This window comes from Hippopotamus amphibius, chromosome 3 (genome assembly GCF_030028045.1).
Source record: "Hippopotamus amphibius kiboko isolate mHipAmp2 chromosome 3, mHipAmp2.hap2, whole genome shotgun sequence".
Lineage (NCBI taxonomy): Eukaryota > Metazoa > Chordata > Mammalia > Artiodactyla > Hippopotamidae > Hippopotamus > Hippopotamus amphibius.
The window spans coordinates 17,932,199-17,949,526 of record NC_080188.1 but is presented as its reverse complement, the minus strand read 5'-3'; positions in this window follow the sequence as shown (position 1 = coordinate 17,949,526).

Below are 17,328 nucleotides of genomic sequence, written 5' to 3'. Positions count from 1 at the left end.
CGGCAGCCCCGGAGCTGGGGCAGGAATCACAAGAGACCACCCAGAGGGATGGAGAACTTCAGCCTGGATCAAGGGAACCACAGGAGACGGGGGCCCAGCTGGAGGCCTCTGCGGAGCCCGTGCCAGGGCCGGCTTTAATCATCCGCCAGGCCACCCCACAGAGGCCGGCTGCCGGCCCGCAGGGCTTCGGCCACCCAGCCACGCGAGAACGCTCCATTCCCTCACCTCTCCCCTTTCCGGGCTTCGTTCCAGGCGTGGAGGGAAACAGCAGCTAGCAAGGGGAGGAGGTGAACAGAGGGAGAGGAGAGGAAAAGGACCGTGCCCCCTCTCCCAGGGCAGGCTTCCAGGACCAGGTCGATCTGAGCCAAGGCAGGAGGGAAGATTGAAGGCTCCGTTGCAGAGTTTTAACAGTTACTTAGGACTTGGAATGCTAAGACCTGAAGTGAGCCTACTTTTAGCAGCTCAGGGGACTTTTTTGATTGCCTGAATGTGATAGTAAGCTCCTTGCCTTGCCCAAGTCGTCGCGGAGGGTAGAGGGCTCTTGCGGCTATTAAAAAAATTTAAAGAGACAATGGGGGACCCCAAAAAATCTTGAATGGTAGATAGATAAATGATAGGTAGGAGAGTTGCATTTTGATCACAATCCCTGTTTCATGGTTTTCCAGCGTTGCCATTGCGTGATTTTAATAGTCATTCTGGTTGTGTCACACGCATGCATGTAATTTTTCTAGATAACCACTCTCTACTAAGAGGACCCACTTTTATTCCCCTCTTGAGCATTCACTCATGAGTTAAAAGTAATTCGGGGGCTTCTTTTTAAACGTCACCTTCCTGATTGCTCACGTGATAGTTTCATGTCCTGTAACCCTTTCACTCCCTGGAGCCCAGTAGTATCCACTATATAGGCCAATATTACTCTGAATTTGACTCAAGCTTAAATTGCAATCATTGACTCCTGATGTCTCCGCACCGTAGAGCCCCACACAATGTTTTCATGGTCCTCGAGGCCTTCTCCATCACCCTCCACTGACGGCTTGTTCAGATTCCATTTCGTCAGTTCACTTATTTATTCATTCATTCATCATTCGTTGGATTGGGGACCTTCTTCATGCCAATCACCCTGTGGGATGCTGGAGGTATAAACTTGAAAACTGAATGAGACACAGTCCCTGCCCTCAAGGCATCTACCATCTGCTAGTCCGTGATTCAGTGGATATTAAATCATTGTTATAACAGCTAATAAGGACAATGTTGGCATTACAGGCAAGGTGCAATGGGAGCACAGGAGGGTCAGATCAGCTGCGTGGAAGAGAACACCAAGGAACTGGAAGGACCTGTGGGACTTTCCCAGGACACTGAACAGGGTGGGGCAGGTGGAGGGGACAGCCAGGAAACAACGGAAGCTAGAAGAGGCAAGAAAGGATTCTCCTCCACATGTTTCAGAGGGAGCATGGCCCTGCGGACACCTTGATTTCAGACCTCTAGTTTGTGGTACTTTGTTACCCCTAGTTTGTGGTACTGTTACTTCTGAAACTAACACAACATCATACAACAACTATACTTCAATAAAAATAAATTAATTTATATATTTTTTAAATATAAAGGAGATTACTAAGGACATAGAGCACACTGGGGCATGTGCTGGAAGAGATTTATTCTGCCCAGGGTAGAGAGGAGGAAAGGGGATTGGACAGGGAAACTTCACAAGGAGGATGACATTTGCGGAGGGCTTCGAAAAATCTTTGTGTCTCTTAGCTGATGATAAGCTCCTGGGAGCCCAGTCTACAAATCTATTCAAGTATTTGACAAATATTCATTCAGCACTTTGTGTTAGGCTCTGTGCTAGACTCTGGGAATAGACTGGTGAGCAAAACAGGCACAGCCCCAACTCTCATGCAACGAATAATCTGATGGGGAGACAGACTAATGTCTGTGAGTACAAATAACCACCCAGAAAAGTATATAAGCATCACTCTGTGATATGAAAGGCAATTACCAAGTGTTAAGAGAACATATATTGCAGGGAAGTTGTTTAAGCCTGGAGGCTGTGAAAGTGATGTTTGAGGAAGTGATGTTTGAGCTGTGATCTTAAGTAAATGAGTTAATTTTAGGTGAGGAGGGAAGGGAGGAGACAGTCCAGGCTCAGAAGGGTGGGGAGGGTGGCTTGTGCAGATTTGAGGATCCGAAAGACAGCCAGTGTCACTGCAGGACAGAAAGGGAGGGACAGCTGACACTGGGAGCAGGCAGCAGCCATTGCAGGGTTTAGTCTTCATCCCACAAGCAACGGATGGAGGGGAAAGGCAGTCAGTGAACTGCAGCAGGGGTGCCAAGAGACAAGATCAGATTTGGGAGTTTTGTTGTTGTTGTTGTTGTTTTGATCACCTTGATGAGAAAGGTGGGGGAAAGTCAAGAATGGAAACAAAGAGAATCATTAAGAAACTCTTGCACTGGTCCTGCCCAGAGCAGATGGTGGCTTGAACAGGTGCTAGCAATGGAGAAGGTGGATTTAAAAAGCATTTCTCTAGACATGCAATGAAGGCAAAAAAATGAATGAATGAATGAATGAATGAGACCAATGGTCTTTATCTGCAGCAGTCCATATTCTTCAGGTATTCCATATTCTTCACCATCTCTGAAAAGTGACGATGATGTCTCCATATGAAATCTCTTGACATCTCATAATGAAGACTCGGTCTAAGAAGAAGGGGACATTCAATAGTGTTCTGGGAGATGGTGGGACTCTCTCCAGCTGGGGGAAAGAGAAGAGGAAAGAACAAGAAGCTGGACCCCTGAAGACTTTCAGAGGCCATGGAGGACCCAAGGCAAGGACCTATCTGAAGAAAGGGGTCCCTACATTACCTGCCAGCCAATAAGCTTCTCTCATCTGCAGTTCTCCAAGGAGCATCACTTACAGGTACCAAGTTCAGAGGGAACACAGCATACAATTGAGCCCCCTCGAGGCACCCTGCAACACAGTGTTATCACCTAGAAAGCACTGAAGCTCCTATAGGCAGATTTCCTTCCTTTGTTGCACTTTAACTCTGGACGTGAGGGCTGAGAATGGAGTACAGGCTACGGCTCTTGCATGGCAAGAGAGGGTGTGCTTCTTCCCAGGGACGCGGCACACACCTGAAATTCTCCTGAGCGTCAGATTCCCAGCTCCTGAAGGAGACCAAGCAGTGGTCCTGAGTGGCGAGAGACTTGGCCAGCTTCTGCTGCTTGGGATGTGTTGGGTTCAAATTGTTCACTCAGTTGAGTACCTAAAGTGCTGCCCTAGGTGGGCCTCGTGTTCCTTTTCCTCCTCCATCAGGCCAGGGAAAGACAGAGACAGGAGATATGAAAGGCAGCCAGCCGTCTCTGAACACCCAAGATGCCTCTCAGCTGACAGAATCTGAAGACTGGGGGAAATTACTTCCAATCTTACCCTCTTACTATTGTTCAGTAGATGCTGGAGTGGACTCTGGATTTAATTTAAGATGAATATTATGTTTTCATCCTAACTGACCATGCAACAAAAGCTACTTATGAAGTGAACAGATGACTCAATATTTGTATTATAATGACATCATATTCACATTTTTGCCCAAATTCCAATGACTTTGAGCTCCCCTTGCTAAACAGCAGGACCTGAGCCCTCCTTTATAATTTTCCCGTTCTTCTTGGACAGTCCCAAAGGGGTGTCAGTCTCTTGGCCACAGGAACTGCACTGCCCTGTCCATTGGCTTTTTCTGCAGAAAAAGTGGACAAAGAAGACGCTTAAGGAAACCTCCCTGTCACCACTGCTGACAGCGCTGAGATTGTCAAGAGCCCCGGGCATATCTGCAGAGAAGTGTTACTTACTCATTTACTCCTTACTAACTACATCGGAGGCTCAGCACCCACCTCCCTTCCGCCCAGATACACACACACACACACACACACACACACACACGCAAATTATTATAAGCATAGAAGAGGAGCTGAAAGGTCACACACCAAGGACTTTTAATAATGGTGAAGACTTCTGGAGTACGAGTGTTTGGGTGTTTCTCATTTTTGTCTGCTGACATACCCAGTTGCTTTGCTTTTTTAATGTCATTTTATCTTGTAATGCTCTTTTTTATTGTGTATTAACAAATATTTTGCATTTTATTATAAAGTGCTTTCATTTTTTTTTATTGGAATATAATTGCTTTACACACTTGTACCAGTTAGTGCTTTCATTTTTAAGTATAGTTTTGGATATAACATTTGGCTGATCACTGGAAGCCTTCTAATTTATTTCGACCTTCCTGTAAGTTGCACTGAACCCTTCAGCAACTGCTCTTTGAGTGTTATCTGGTTTTGTGTTTCAACCTAATACGGAAGCTGGTGAGAGCGGGCATCTGTGGCCCCTCGCTGTGTGCCGGGCACTCTGCCAAGTGCTTTCCATGCGTTGGGCCACACCACCCTCCCAGCACGCTGGGCGGGTGCTGTAACCCCCACTACACTGATGAGGAACAGTGCCTTAGACTGGATGTAACCTACAAGGCAGCACACAGTTGATGTCAGATGCATGGTGCAGACACCTAGGTTCTATGGGAGCCATGAGGTCTAGAGCCCTTCCGGGGGCATCTGTTAGGGCAGTAGTTTGCTAGGGGCTTCCTCAGCCACTGGCTAGCTGCACTCCCCACTCTCAGGGAAACATCTCTGCTCTTACCCCAAGCTCCTGCAGCGTAGAAGAAATGATGAGAAAGGGCTGGGCCCATCTGTGGAACCTTGCCCACTCCCCCCACACAGGCAGAAAGTCAGCAAAACTCAGCCAGCCCACGTTCAGGGCCGCTGCGGTCCTGCCAAGACCGCCCCACCCAACCTCCTGTAAGAGCTTAAGTCAACAGGCCCAGAAAATCAGACGGGCCATCTTGGGATAGAAACAGGAAAAAACCCTGCAGCTGCCACCTAACTGGCATTCTAAACAGCTAGAAGCTTCCAAGCACAGAAATGAATTAAATAAGCGTTTTTTCCCCTTCAGGGTGGAGTACAGCCTCCAGGTTTCCACCCAAGTCACACCCTAGCAGTGGCTATTTATAATATCTAAATGTCAGATGGAACCTGCCAAGGGTGAAACAGAAAACAGAGGGCTGGAAAACAAAGGCCCCTCGAGCCCGATTTTCCCCGGGAGCAGATGCAAACCCAGAGGGAGCACCTGGGGACTGGCTGAGGGGCAGGGCGCCGAGGACCCGGTGCCCGGCTGACCCTCCTGCCCGAGTGGCACTTCCCCAGCTGGCAGAGAGCCTCAGAGAGCAGCCTGTCAGATGCTTCTCGTACATTCCACAGCCCAGGGCACAGGGCTGGGCGCTGGGCAGGGACTCGGGCCGTACCTGTCAGATGGAGAGCAGCCAGCAGAGGCCAGGGAAGCTCGCCCGGGCCGGCAGCCAGCTGCGGAGTGGGCCAGACCCAGCAGCTGGGGTGGGGCCCCGGCTCCAAGCGGAGGTTGGAACAAGGTAAAGCATGGTGGTTCAAGGTGCAGAAGCGGGAATGGGAGGCAAACCCTGATGTCCTCTCTGACCCGGTGTGATTTTCTGCCTCTTATTAACCCCTGGGGTCTCTGCTTCCTTATTTGTGAAACGCAGGCAGCAATTACACCAACTGAATGGGATATTTGAGAACACTGAATAGACAGTAAGGGCTTAGGATAGTTCCGCAGCCCTGAAACGGCAGCTGTTCCTATTGGACTTTTTGCCCAGATACAAAAATGCCTCTGTATTGGCCACTGTCTGTACCAATGACTTGCAGGGCAAACACAGGTCCCTCTTCTCCTGGAGGGCTGACGGGCTTGGAGACAGATCACATCACAGCTTCCCGGTTCCTGCCCCTGATGGGCCAGTGCAGACCAGAAGGCTGGCTTGAGCTGAATAGGCACCTAAATAAAATAGGCACCTGGTGAGTATCCTGCTGCCCCCACTGCCCTGGCCCGGCTGGTCGGCTAGTGAGTGATCATAGTTTCTTCCAAAATGAAAAGCCCTTCTCTCATTCTCTGATGAAATCCTCCCTCCTGTCTCAGAGCAGCTCCACTCCACTTTTCTCTAGGAATGTTCCTGACCCTCAGACCGTGCTGAAGTTTCTTTCAGAGTTTCTAGAGTAGCGCTGTCCTATGGAAATGTCATGCAGACCACGCAGGTCATTTTAAGTGTTCTAGGAGCCCCGCGAATGAACGTAAAAAGAAACAGGTGAAACTAATTTTAATAATAGATTTTATTTAACCCAGTGTATCGAAAATAGCATCATTACAAAATGTAATCAATATAAACATTAGTAATGAGATGTTTTACAAAATCTGGTGTGCATTTTATGCTTATAGTACATCTCAGTTTGCTCCAGCTACATCTCAAGTGCCTGGTTTGCACATGTGGCCAGTGGTGACTGTAGTGGATGGCATATCCTTGAGTGTTTGCTTGATTTACTTTGATTTCCCATTGGAGGGCCTCCAGCTTCAGTCTTTGATGCCACCTGGCCTGTTCTGAGTTTCTGACAAGGGTAGGGATGCCGGGAGAGAAGCAGCGTTCTGTTACAGGCCAGTGTGGGGAGTTGGGAGAGACTGCCTTCCGTCTTCTCCTAGCCAGGCCCTCGACAGTTTGGACATAAGTCTTGGGGTGGGGATGGGTCACGGGCACTGTGAGTAAAACATAAAGAGCTGGGAATTCCCTCGTGGTCCAGGGGTTAGGACTCAGCGCTTTCACTGCTGAGGGCCCACGGTTCAATCTCTGGTCAGGGAACTAAGATCCTGCAAGACACGCAGCGTGGCCATTAAAAAAAAAAAAAGCCATTTGCCCCCAAAAGAGCTAGACAGCTGAGCTTTGCACACCCCCACCCTGGCTTCAGAGGAGTTGGTTTCTTCACCTCCTTCCAAGCTCTTGCAGCAGGAGTGAAGGTTGCAGTCAGGATCAGGCTGTCACTGTTGAGGAATAAAAGAAGCCTCCCAGGGAAAGGGTCTCATAGGGGAAGAAATGAAGAAAAAAGCGTGAAAGGGAAGAATCTTCAGCCCACCAGCTGCAAGGACATTGGCAGCCTTTTCACACAGTCTCAGGAAAGCTACTTTGGTTTCCAAAGTGCCTGCACCATTTTTAAGTTTGTGGCCTCTGAAGACTCAGTGAGCCTCTGCCTGTTAGAAATAATTTCCAAGACATCACATGAACAATATTTTCTTCTGGTGCTTGGAGGGCCTGAGCTCACTGAGGTCGGATGGAACCAGTGAACAAGGAGGAAGGCACTCCCTGACTGGTGAGCTGACAGCAGCCGCCCTCACCCCCCGTTAAACTACAGGATTACGGTGTCTGTCTTGTGCGGAAAATGCGAGAATCTTCTGGAAAACCCTGGAAGGGGCCAAGATGGGACTTCGTGGCTGATGCCTACCAGTCCTGAAGCCGTGGAGGCGACCCGTGGTTTCACACAGGGCCCCGCCCTGCCAGAGCCACTGGTTTCTGGCACAGCCCTGGAGGCTACCCAAGCCCTGGTTTGGCCCAGATTCCCAAGGCATTCGCCCTCTCTGTTGGCTGCTCACAATGCAGACTGCCAAGCCAGTTACTGAAAGGATTTGGAAGCTGAGGAGTAAGAAAAATCACCACCTATGCTGTAGGGGAACTTCTGGGAACAGTCTGAACAAAATGACCCCTTCCAGGCAACCTGGCTTTAGCACAGCCCTGCCCTTATAGAAGCACCACGTGCCCCCAAATTGAGCCAGTGTGCAAAGCTGGGCCTCCCCTGATTGTGTCTGGGCTACTCTTATGTCCATCCAAAAAAAGACCACGTGGACACCTTGTCCCAGAAGATGTAATGTCTCAGAGAACTTGCTACCGCACACTGTCCTGAAAAATAATTTCCTTTCTTCTTATCACCACAGAATCTCACAAATTAAAATGCTGAGAAAATGAGGTTCTCTGGATAACTGGCCTTTTCTGGTTAACAGGAAACTGGTTTTATTTTAACCAGTGGTGCTAACAATCTCTGTCCCCTGGACCAGGGCCTGGCCTGTTTTTAATCACACAGGACCCTGCCGGGCTACAGGGCACAGTGATTCCAGACAGCACGGCCATCGATGTAGAGCACACTGAGTCAGCCCACATTCCAGGCCTGCCACCGGCTCCCGGCATTTTCTTTCTGTGTGGTGTTAGCCAGGCCCTTTAGATGAGCTCATTTTGTTGTATTTATGTCCCTTTTCCCTAAAATCTAAGCATAACACTTCAATCTGGGGGCTCAGGTTAACTGGGTTCCACTTGGGAAGAGGCTCTCGTCGAAGTAAAATGTCTGTGGCTCACATCCAGCCCCGACCACACTGTGACCAGGGGACGACCTCAGCCTTCACTTGGCAAGCGCACCTCCGTTAGGCTCCCCATGCAGTCACTGAAATTCTAGTTGTTTCTGTCGTGTGTGACTGCCTGGTTTATTTGTAAGAACTATCCGTCGGGGCTGAGCTATTCTGCTTCTGCAGCCGCTTATACCATCACAGTTATGAAATGTTTATTTTCTCAGATCAGCTTGAGCTGATAAGGCACTTTTGAGCCATTAAGAACCCTGTGAGTCAAGATTGTTTAGATAGGAGATGATTTTTCTGGTGGGGGGGGGTTGGTAAATCAGAGGACTCAAGGCCTCTCCCTTGATTGGGCTATTATATTAAACGGGTGTGACTGTCACATGCTCCTCTGAGCAATGGTGCTGCCGCCTTAGGAAGACCTGCTGCCAGCTCGCTCTCGTTCCCCTGGCCCACACCCCAGCTGGAAAGCACAGCCCCAAGGGCCCGGAGAGACGAGGCCACCCCAGAGAGGCAGAGGGTCAGTCGTGAGTGTTCCAAGGCCAGGGGGCCTTTTCGCAGCCACGCTGGGTGCAAGCAGCCCGAAGAAGATAGTCCATATTAATGAGCCCTGAAGAGGCTCATGGATTTAAAGCCTCAGCACAAATCTGTTTGAAGACAGGCCTTTGCCCTCACCAATCTCGCTTTCCTGTGACAGGGACACATAGAGAAGGAAATACACAAGCACTAAGTAACTAGGACAGAGAAAGCAGGATAAGGGGAGAGGAGGGGAAGGGGAAGGGGGGCAGCGGGCACGTGTCAGGCAGGGCGGGCAGAGTGGCCTCTCTGAGGAGCAACCCGGATGGAGAGGAGAAATCCCGTGCTTCCAAAGCAGAGGGAGCAGTCCTGTCCTGATGTCCATTCTTACCGCCTCCTTTCAGTAATAAAATCCCCCACTGCCGTGGCAGGGCTCGTGGGCCTCTGCGAGTGACCACATCTTCCAGCCTCGCGTGCAGCGGCGCGTGGCCCCGTCATTACGTCCTTGTGGACGGACCGCGAATGGACATGGCTTCTGCGGCATCTCGGCTCCGCGCTCCCAGAGGGGGCGGAGTTCCTCCCTCTCTTTCATCCTTTCTTACAGGGGGAACCCAGACCTGGTGCCTGGGAGCCACCTGGTTCCTGTAGACCGGGGAAGGCCCCGGGCAGAGAGAGGTTCAGAAAGTGGGGTCCCTCGGCCTGCAACAGCAGCATCACCTGGAACCTTGTAGAAATGCAAATTGGGGGGGCCCCCTCCAGACCTACTGAATTAGAAACTTTGGGGGTGGGGAACAGCAAGCTGTGTTTTAACACACCCTTCAGGGGATTCTGATACACTCGGGTCTCAAAACCACGGCAGGGGGGACTCGAGGGGGGGGGCGTCAAGGAAGGGAGGGAATATGGGGATATGTGTATAAAAACAGTTGATTGAACCTGGTGTACCCCCCAAAAAAAAATTAAAATTAAAAAAAAAAAAAAAAAAAAAACCACGGCAGGCCTTCTCACCACGGGCCGTATCGGCCCTGCGGGCACCAGCGTCTTTGTTGTGGGGGGCTGTGTGCACCCTGCGGGCTGTTTAGCTGCAGCTCTGGCCTCTACCCACTAGAACACAGTGGCACACACCCTTCCTCCCCTCCGCTTGGTACCACCCAAAATGTTTCCATACACATTTCCTGTTGTATGTGTATCAACTTTTGGAAGGAGAGATAAGAAACTGACACAAGGGATTACCTTTGGGTAGTAGGACACGGGTTGAGGGGGCTTTGGAGGGCTGCCCTTTTATTTTGTGTGTTTCTGTTGTGTGCTCGAGTTTTTACCGTGCGTATCGCTGAGATACGTTTCTAGGCCCAAGATGGAGCTGCTCGTGTCCAGGGTGCCAGTTGAGCAAACCGAAACTTAGATAACATCCACGTCCTGCAAACGCTCTGCCTGACCAGACACGCAGTGTGTCCAGTCGGCCAGTCCCCAAAGGCCAAACCAGCTACGGCCTCCTCACCCCCATCCAGGGGGACTACGTGGCCCTGGCCAATCAGATATTTTCTGTTTGTCTCTTTCTCGTTCTGTGTTCTTTATCCCATAAAAGCTTCTTGCCATCTGCGCCATTTTGCAGTTCTGTGAAAGGAGATTATCCACTTCATGAAGTGTTAAAATTTGTATCATCTAAATTGTCTTTAATTATGTTTCAACAGGAGGTAACAATAACAGGGAAGAAACATTGTACAAAGACGACATACTGAAAGAGTGGAAACTAGGTTTCTTTACCACAGTTCTGACACCAGCTTCAACGTGCGTGGGTTTTCCCACATCACCCAGCAATTCTCAGACACCTGCAGGGTGTCCTACAATTCAACTCAGTTCTGACGCTACCTGGAGAGAGAGTCAGACCCCACAGGTTAAGGGCTCAGCCCCACAAGACCACCCACCCCGTCACTTCAGATGCCAACTGCAAGTCCAGGTTGTCACCTGTGCTTCTGACTAGCTGTAGATTGGAGGTTTCTACAACTCCATCCTTGGGTTCAATTAATTTGCTAGAGTGTGGCTCACAGAACTCAGGAAATCAGCTTTCTTACTAGATTCCTGATTATTTATTACTAAAGGACATAACTCAGGAACAGCCAGATGGAAGAGATGCACAAGGCAAGGGATAGGGAGAGGGTTCGGAGCTTCCAGCCCTCTCTGAGCACTCCACTCTCCCTGAATCCCCATGTGTTCACCAAACCGGAAGCTCTCAGGATCCCATCCTTTGGGGGTTTTAATGGAGGCTTCATTACACAGGTCTGATGGGTTAAATTATTGGCCATTGGTGATTAAGTCAACCTCCAGCCGCCCCCCCCCCCCCCCCCGCAGAAATCAGGGCAACCAGTCCCCCTTAGGTGCTTTCCAAAATTTCACCTCACACAACAAATGACACCTTAATGAGCATCATCTCAGGAAATTCCAAATGCTCAAAGCTCAAATCTATATTTCTTATTATAAGTCACAATATCACACTTACTATAGAGCTTCTCAGCATCCATAACACGTGCTAACACATTTTTAATGTCCAGCGGGAGCCAAACCCTGGAAACCTTGCGCCTCAGAACACTTCGGGAAGCACCGATCTGGCCAAACGCTGCTGCCTGGAGTTCCCCCAGTCCAGGAAAGAGTTGAAGGTGGCCAAGGCGGGGCATTGTACTGGATGCAGGCTGGTCCTTCCGCTTGGGTGAGAAATGTACCCTGAGATATGACAGTCCTTTCAGCAACTTTAGACTGGCCCCTGGGCAGTTCATTCTTGAGAGGAGTCCCGCAGGTAGTCTTGGTCTCTCTGGTTTGCACCTCACTCTGTGGATGAACCACCTGCAAGTTCCCCAGCAGCTGGAGGCGAGGGGTTTGTTGGCTCCACCGCCCTCTGCACCCCATTCTCCACACAGCCCACGTCCCCTGGACTGAGCCAGTCATCAGCCCTGCAGGCTCTCTCCCGACCCCTTTGCCCTCTCCTGTCCCCTCCAGGTGCGGAGGTGGATTCTTCTCCTCCTCTTCCTCACCTGCCCCTTTTCAGGGGGTGGGAAGGAGGGAGGGAAGGGAGGATGAAATTTTAAACCCTGGCGATCATTCATTTCTAGTCTTTTTTACTATTTACCCTACAGATCCTCAGGCACACAGCACACCTAGTGGTGTATTAAAAACACCGGAAGGTAACCAAGCCCACCCTCAATCCTTGCTACTCGTTTAATAACTGTGATCATTCCGCAACTGCAAACATTACATCCTCACCATTCCTTTCCTCATTAAATGAGTTAATGGTCATCTCAGGGGCTCATGACAGGGCCTGGCGTGTGATGACTGCTGGTTTCGTTTTGTTTTGTTTAGCCATTATTATAGCATCATACCCTACACTCAACTTTTCTCACTACTTAACAGCCTCTGGAATTATTCAGATTTTCAATCGACAGAATTATACCATGAATGTGGAATGAAGAGAGAAGCAAGTGGCATGACCCACAAAGTAAGGAAGATCTCCACCGCAATGGGAAAGTGAGGGTAAAGTAGGACTGTAGATCCACAGAGATCCTCTTCACAGCCTTGGATGCTAACTCAGGTGTCTCTCATTCTGTACCCGTCCAGGGAGACTTCCTCCCCCATACACAAGTCATTCTCACATTTTAACACAGATTAGAATCCCTTGGAATCCCTGAGAGGGCTTCTTAAAAAGAACACCAGCTCCACCCTCTAGAGTTTCTGAATTAGTAGGCTGGGGTAGAGCCAGAGAATTTGCATTTTTAACAAACTTTCATGTGCTGCCAATGCTATTGGTCTTAGGACTGTACTCTGGGAACCACTGCCCTTCGGGTGAACTTAGACCCTGGCATTTAAACATGCCTTTTGCTCGAATCAGGTCACGGGTCCAGCTTGTGTACATCAGTCAAGGCCCTGTCATTCATCAAGTTTGCTTTGCGGCATCCTTGCATCTGAGAGGCATGCCCCTTTGCAGGTCGTTGTACAGGTCATCGATGCAAATGCGGACTAGGCTGGCTAAGGACAAAATCCAGGTCAGGTTAATTAAACCCCTAGCTTTTAGGCTCATGTCAATTCATTATAATTACAGCAGTAGTTCTCAGTCCTGATTAAACTTTAAAATCACAGGGGAAGCTTAAAAAACAACGAAAAAAAAAAAAAAAACCTTAAAAAAAAATCTCTCCAGGGGATTCTAATGTGCAACTAGGGCTGAGAACCACCATCTAGAGGTCTTACTGGTTTAACCTGTTAAATCAACCCAACTGAACTATTCTGCCCGTGTAACTTTAAGTTATTGGGAGGGATGTTGTCAAAAGCTTTGCTGACATCAAGGTATGCTTTCCTACAGCTGGATCATTGCACTTCCAAAACCATAAAATTATATTGGTCTAGCATGACATAGTTTTAGGGAATTGTACTAATTTTAAAGGCCACCCTTTAAATATGTTTACACTCTGTTGAGGCATTTTGCCTGGGGTTGATTTCAAGCGCGCTGAATTGGATTCATGTAGTTTATAGAATGTAATGTAATGAGAGCTAACATTCATTGCCTACATTTTCTCAGCCACAGTGCTCAGTGCTCTTCATAAATATGCAAGCAATCCTATGAAATAACTATTATTATTTCTGCTTTACAGATGCAGAATCAGGGTTGGATTCTAGCTGACGCCAGGGCCCATGCTCATAACCACTAGTGCTGCTTCTACTTACAATTGCCGGGTTCCCTCTTGTTCTTCAGATGTTTTATGATGTCTTACAAGGATGTTAGGGATATGAGGAGGCATGAAATAGCTGGAATAAAGACAGACCGGAGAGGCTCAAAATGAGTCATGGGTCAAAACAAAATGCCTGCACATTTTCTAACTGAAGGATCACCAGGTTTGGCTTTGAGTGTTTTGGAAATGTCAAGCCAAAATAGGATCACGTGTTCAATTGCACAGTTGACACTGAACACAAACATTGCTCAGGAGTACCCGAGAAGCCCTGGGGCTTCTTAAAGACGACACTGGGGATTAAAGGAACGTCTGCAAGAACATCCTCATGGTCCAGGCAGACAAGAGTGTCACAGGACTCAATAATTTACACCAGCCAATGCCTCTCTTATTAACAATTTTGTGAATTTTGGCTAGCTTTATACTTCTTCAAGGATTTCTACATTCCCATTTCCGGTACCCCTTCCCCCACTCGCAACTCACTCCAAAAGAATATTAACAGCAACTGCACACGTCTTTGCTCACGCCTTCTCAGTACCCCGGAATATAGTCAAGATTTCCTTTTGGAGAGTTTCACAAAGTTTCTTGCCTCGCCTTCCGTTTTGGACTCTCATGCGTGAAGTCACACCTAACTGTGAAGAATCAGGTTTCCCCTGGGATGAAGCTGATGAGCTGTGGCTGAGTCCACAGGCTGGCTCTCAGGTCTGCCGGTGAGGTGAGCATCAGTGGAAATAACAAGGTCGCTCCCCATCAGGTGCCCATCACAATGCACGTGTCACCAACTCACCCCTCCTTGTAGCTTGATGGTGCAACGTCAAGAACAGCAGATGCCCTTGTGTCAGTTGAAACCATCAGTGATGAGGCCAATAATTTATCATTTATAATGTATCCGACTATAGAGTAATGGGAGTTTTATCTTGAAAGATATTAGTATTTTCTTGCAATCTGAAAAAGACATGGTGTTAAAAGTGCCGGGGTTTTTGAAAGGAGATCTCTTGACACAAGATTCACAGTCAAGATAGAATTATGCATCCTTTGGAAAGTACTCTGCCATCTTTGAACATTCAGCCACCCAACTCCTCCTTAGCGTGTTCCTTTTCTTATCCTTTGGATCCCACCTTGAGCACGGGCACCTCAGCTGGGCCTTCCCTGACCACTCTGTGCAGGCAGCCCCCACCCCGTGACGGATTTTTGTTTATTTCCATTACCTATGCCCCTGCTGGACCAAAGGACAGCAGGCACTTACCTTGTGGTCTCAGGACGTAGATCAGGGCTTGATGCTCAGTAGGGGCGCCACAACCACCTGCTGGGAAGAGTGAAAACCATCAGGCAGGTGAACATCACTGACTGTGGAGCTGGGCTCTGAGGTGGGCCCACTTCTACGTTACAGGAAGGCAGGGGGGCTGTCATGATGTTAGGTGTGATCACAGAAGCATACGGGGGAAAAGAGGGATCCTGAGTGAAAAAGCTCATTTTATCCTTTCCAATAACCAAGAGGAACAGACGATGAGAGCACATGAAATTCAGGAGTAAAGTTGATGGCCATGCACCTCAAAGGAAGGAAAATGATCACGAAATCCTTGGTGGAAAGTACAGGAAGAGCTGAAGCGGGAAGAACACCATTATATATATATCGATCCCCCTCCCCCCACCACGAAGCACACTTGCCTCTACCTCCCCCATATGCTGCTTCACCATCTGCACAGATTCCCCAAGATGGTACCCCAGGATGTCACCCTGCACGGGCTAAGAACCAAAGAAAGCCACGGTTTAACAGGAGCCAGAGTCAGCTCTTCCTACAGTCGGAAGAAATGAGGAACACAGAGGTTTAGAAAGAAGTGCTGTCTAGAAGAGCAGGGAGAAGACACCCCGAACACAGATCCAAATACAGAATAAGACAAAAACAACGGAGGAAGATGTAGCCAGAAGAGTGAGGAAAGGCAGATGAATCTGACTGGGAGAAAGAACGAGACAAAGCTGTCTCCCCATCCCCGTCAGACGGCTCATGCTAAGCTAGTGGTTCCAAGGGGCGGCCCTGCAGTCAGCAAGCGCAGGGATTCACAGGGGCTATCTGTACCACACACACTGTGCAGTTCCCCTCTGCTCTGCGCAGCCCAGTGCTTAGCAAGCTCCTGAAGGATGGCAGAAAAAGGGGACGGCGGGCACAGGGGCAGGGGAGCAGGCAGCCACACGGGGAAGGAAGACCCCCATACCAGTGCCTCCTCTACCCCTGTCCCATTACTGAGAGCACAGGGCTCTGAGAGGGGAGCCCAAGAAAAGACTACTGAGAATGTGCGATGGGAAGGGCTTTTTCAGAAAAGGATGCTTGAAGTGTTGCTATCGTTTAGGTCACCTCTTAGTCAAAAACTGTGAACGTGTTACTCAAACAATCTTGGAAATGCTTTTGTAACTTGTGCAGAGCTTTCCAAATGACAAGTTTAAGTGCTTTAAAATTAAAGTGCTTTTGATTAAAAATCCAAAACTCTTAACACATTTTGATTAGTTTACATTAGTCTACCCTTAGAGAAGACGGAAATTTACTAGTCAGATTTCATGAAAAACCTTTGCACAATTGGTGAATACACATGAGTTAAAAAAGCATCATGAGAGCTTGGGAGCCTCCTGTTTTCAGCCACGGCAGTGCATTCAAACCAACCATCACACTAGGCTGAACTTGGAAACTGACATCTGAATTACTGTATCACAGTCTTAAAACAATATTTAAAATGATGTGTTTATTGTTCTCCTTAGAAACACTGGATATCAACTTTTTAACCATCACTATTTTTAAACTGTTTTGTTTCACCTCATTTAAAACTTCTCATGATAAAATTTAGTGAAATTTTTAAATAAATATACACATAGTGGTACAGATTCAAACATTTTGCTAATAAGGGTTTACAACCAAAACAGTTGATCATTCACTTTAGAGATATGAAGGCAGTTATCTACGAAGCCTAGGTACTAAGAACATTCTTTTTCATCTTTTGTCACCAATTTCCAATGATGACTGCTGTGGCTGCTCCGTATCCCAGCTCTTACATCTCCTTAACTGTTCTGATCATTTCTAAAGACAGCAACAAAAAAACTTTACACAGTGGAAAGTTTCACTTCTACAAAACCAAAGGTAATCCTGTGTTGATTTTTTTTTTAACATGACAAGGCAAGGGTTTTCAAAGACTAAAAGTAAAAAAAGAAATGACTTTCAAGAGCAAGGACTGTACCCAATCAATGCAGACCCTGTCGCAGTAGCATTCCTCTACCTGGTTTTAACTCATGGCAAATTAAGGCCCCTGGAGACTCCCCATCTCAGGAGAGAACCTGAGTTTGGCTTCTTACTATACAGAGCACCCTTCTGGAAAGTGAAGCAGACCTTTCCTTGCCTTGAACATTAATGCTATCAGAAATGATTCCCCAAACTCGCTGAAATTAAAGCCAAGTGGTGTCGACTCGTAGGCACTCAGGAGGCTGAGGGTCCACCCTGACCCTGAAGCCAACCATTAGGTGGTTTCTGAGCCCCTCTTCCCAGTTTTTCCCTCTGTAAAGTGACGTGGAAGGTAGTTTTCTAGTATGAAATAGCAGCTTCCCTCCAATCCAAGATAATTTTGAGCTGTTTCAAACCCTTCAAGCAATTTCAATTTAGGACTATGTGGCCTGTCAATTATTTTCCCACCTAGAAAGTTTCTGAATCTTCATTTGAGGAATGTTTGGTAACATGTGACAGAGGGAAGCAGATGAAGGGTTGGGGTGGTCCTGGGAGTCAGCTGTGGTTGCTGCAGTGTTTAGTCTTCAGTGCTGCCCCATCCGCGACAGTTTAAATCAGTCAGTGTGATGCATCAC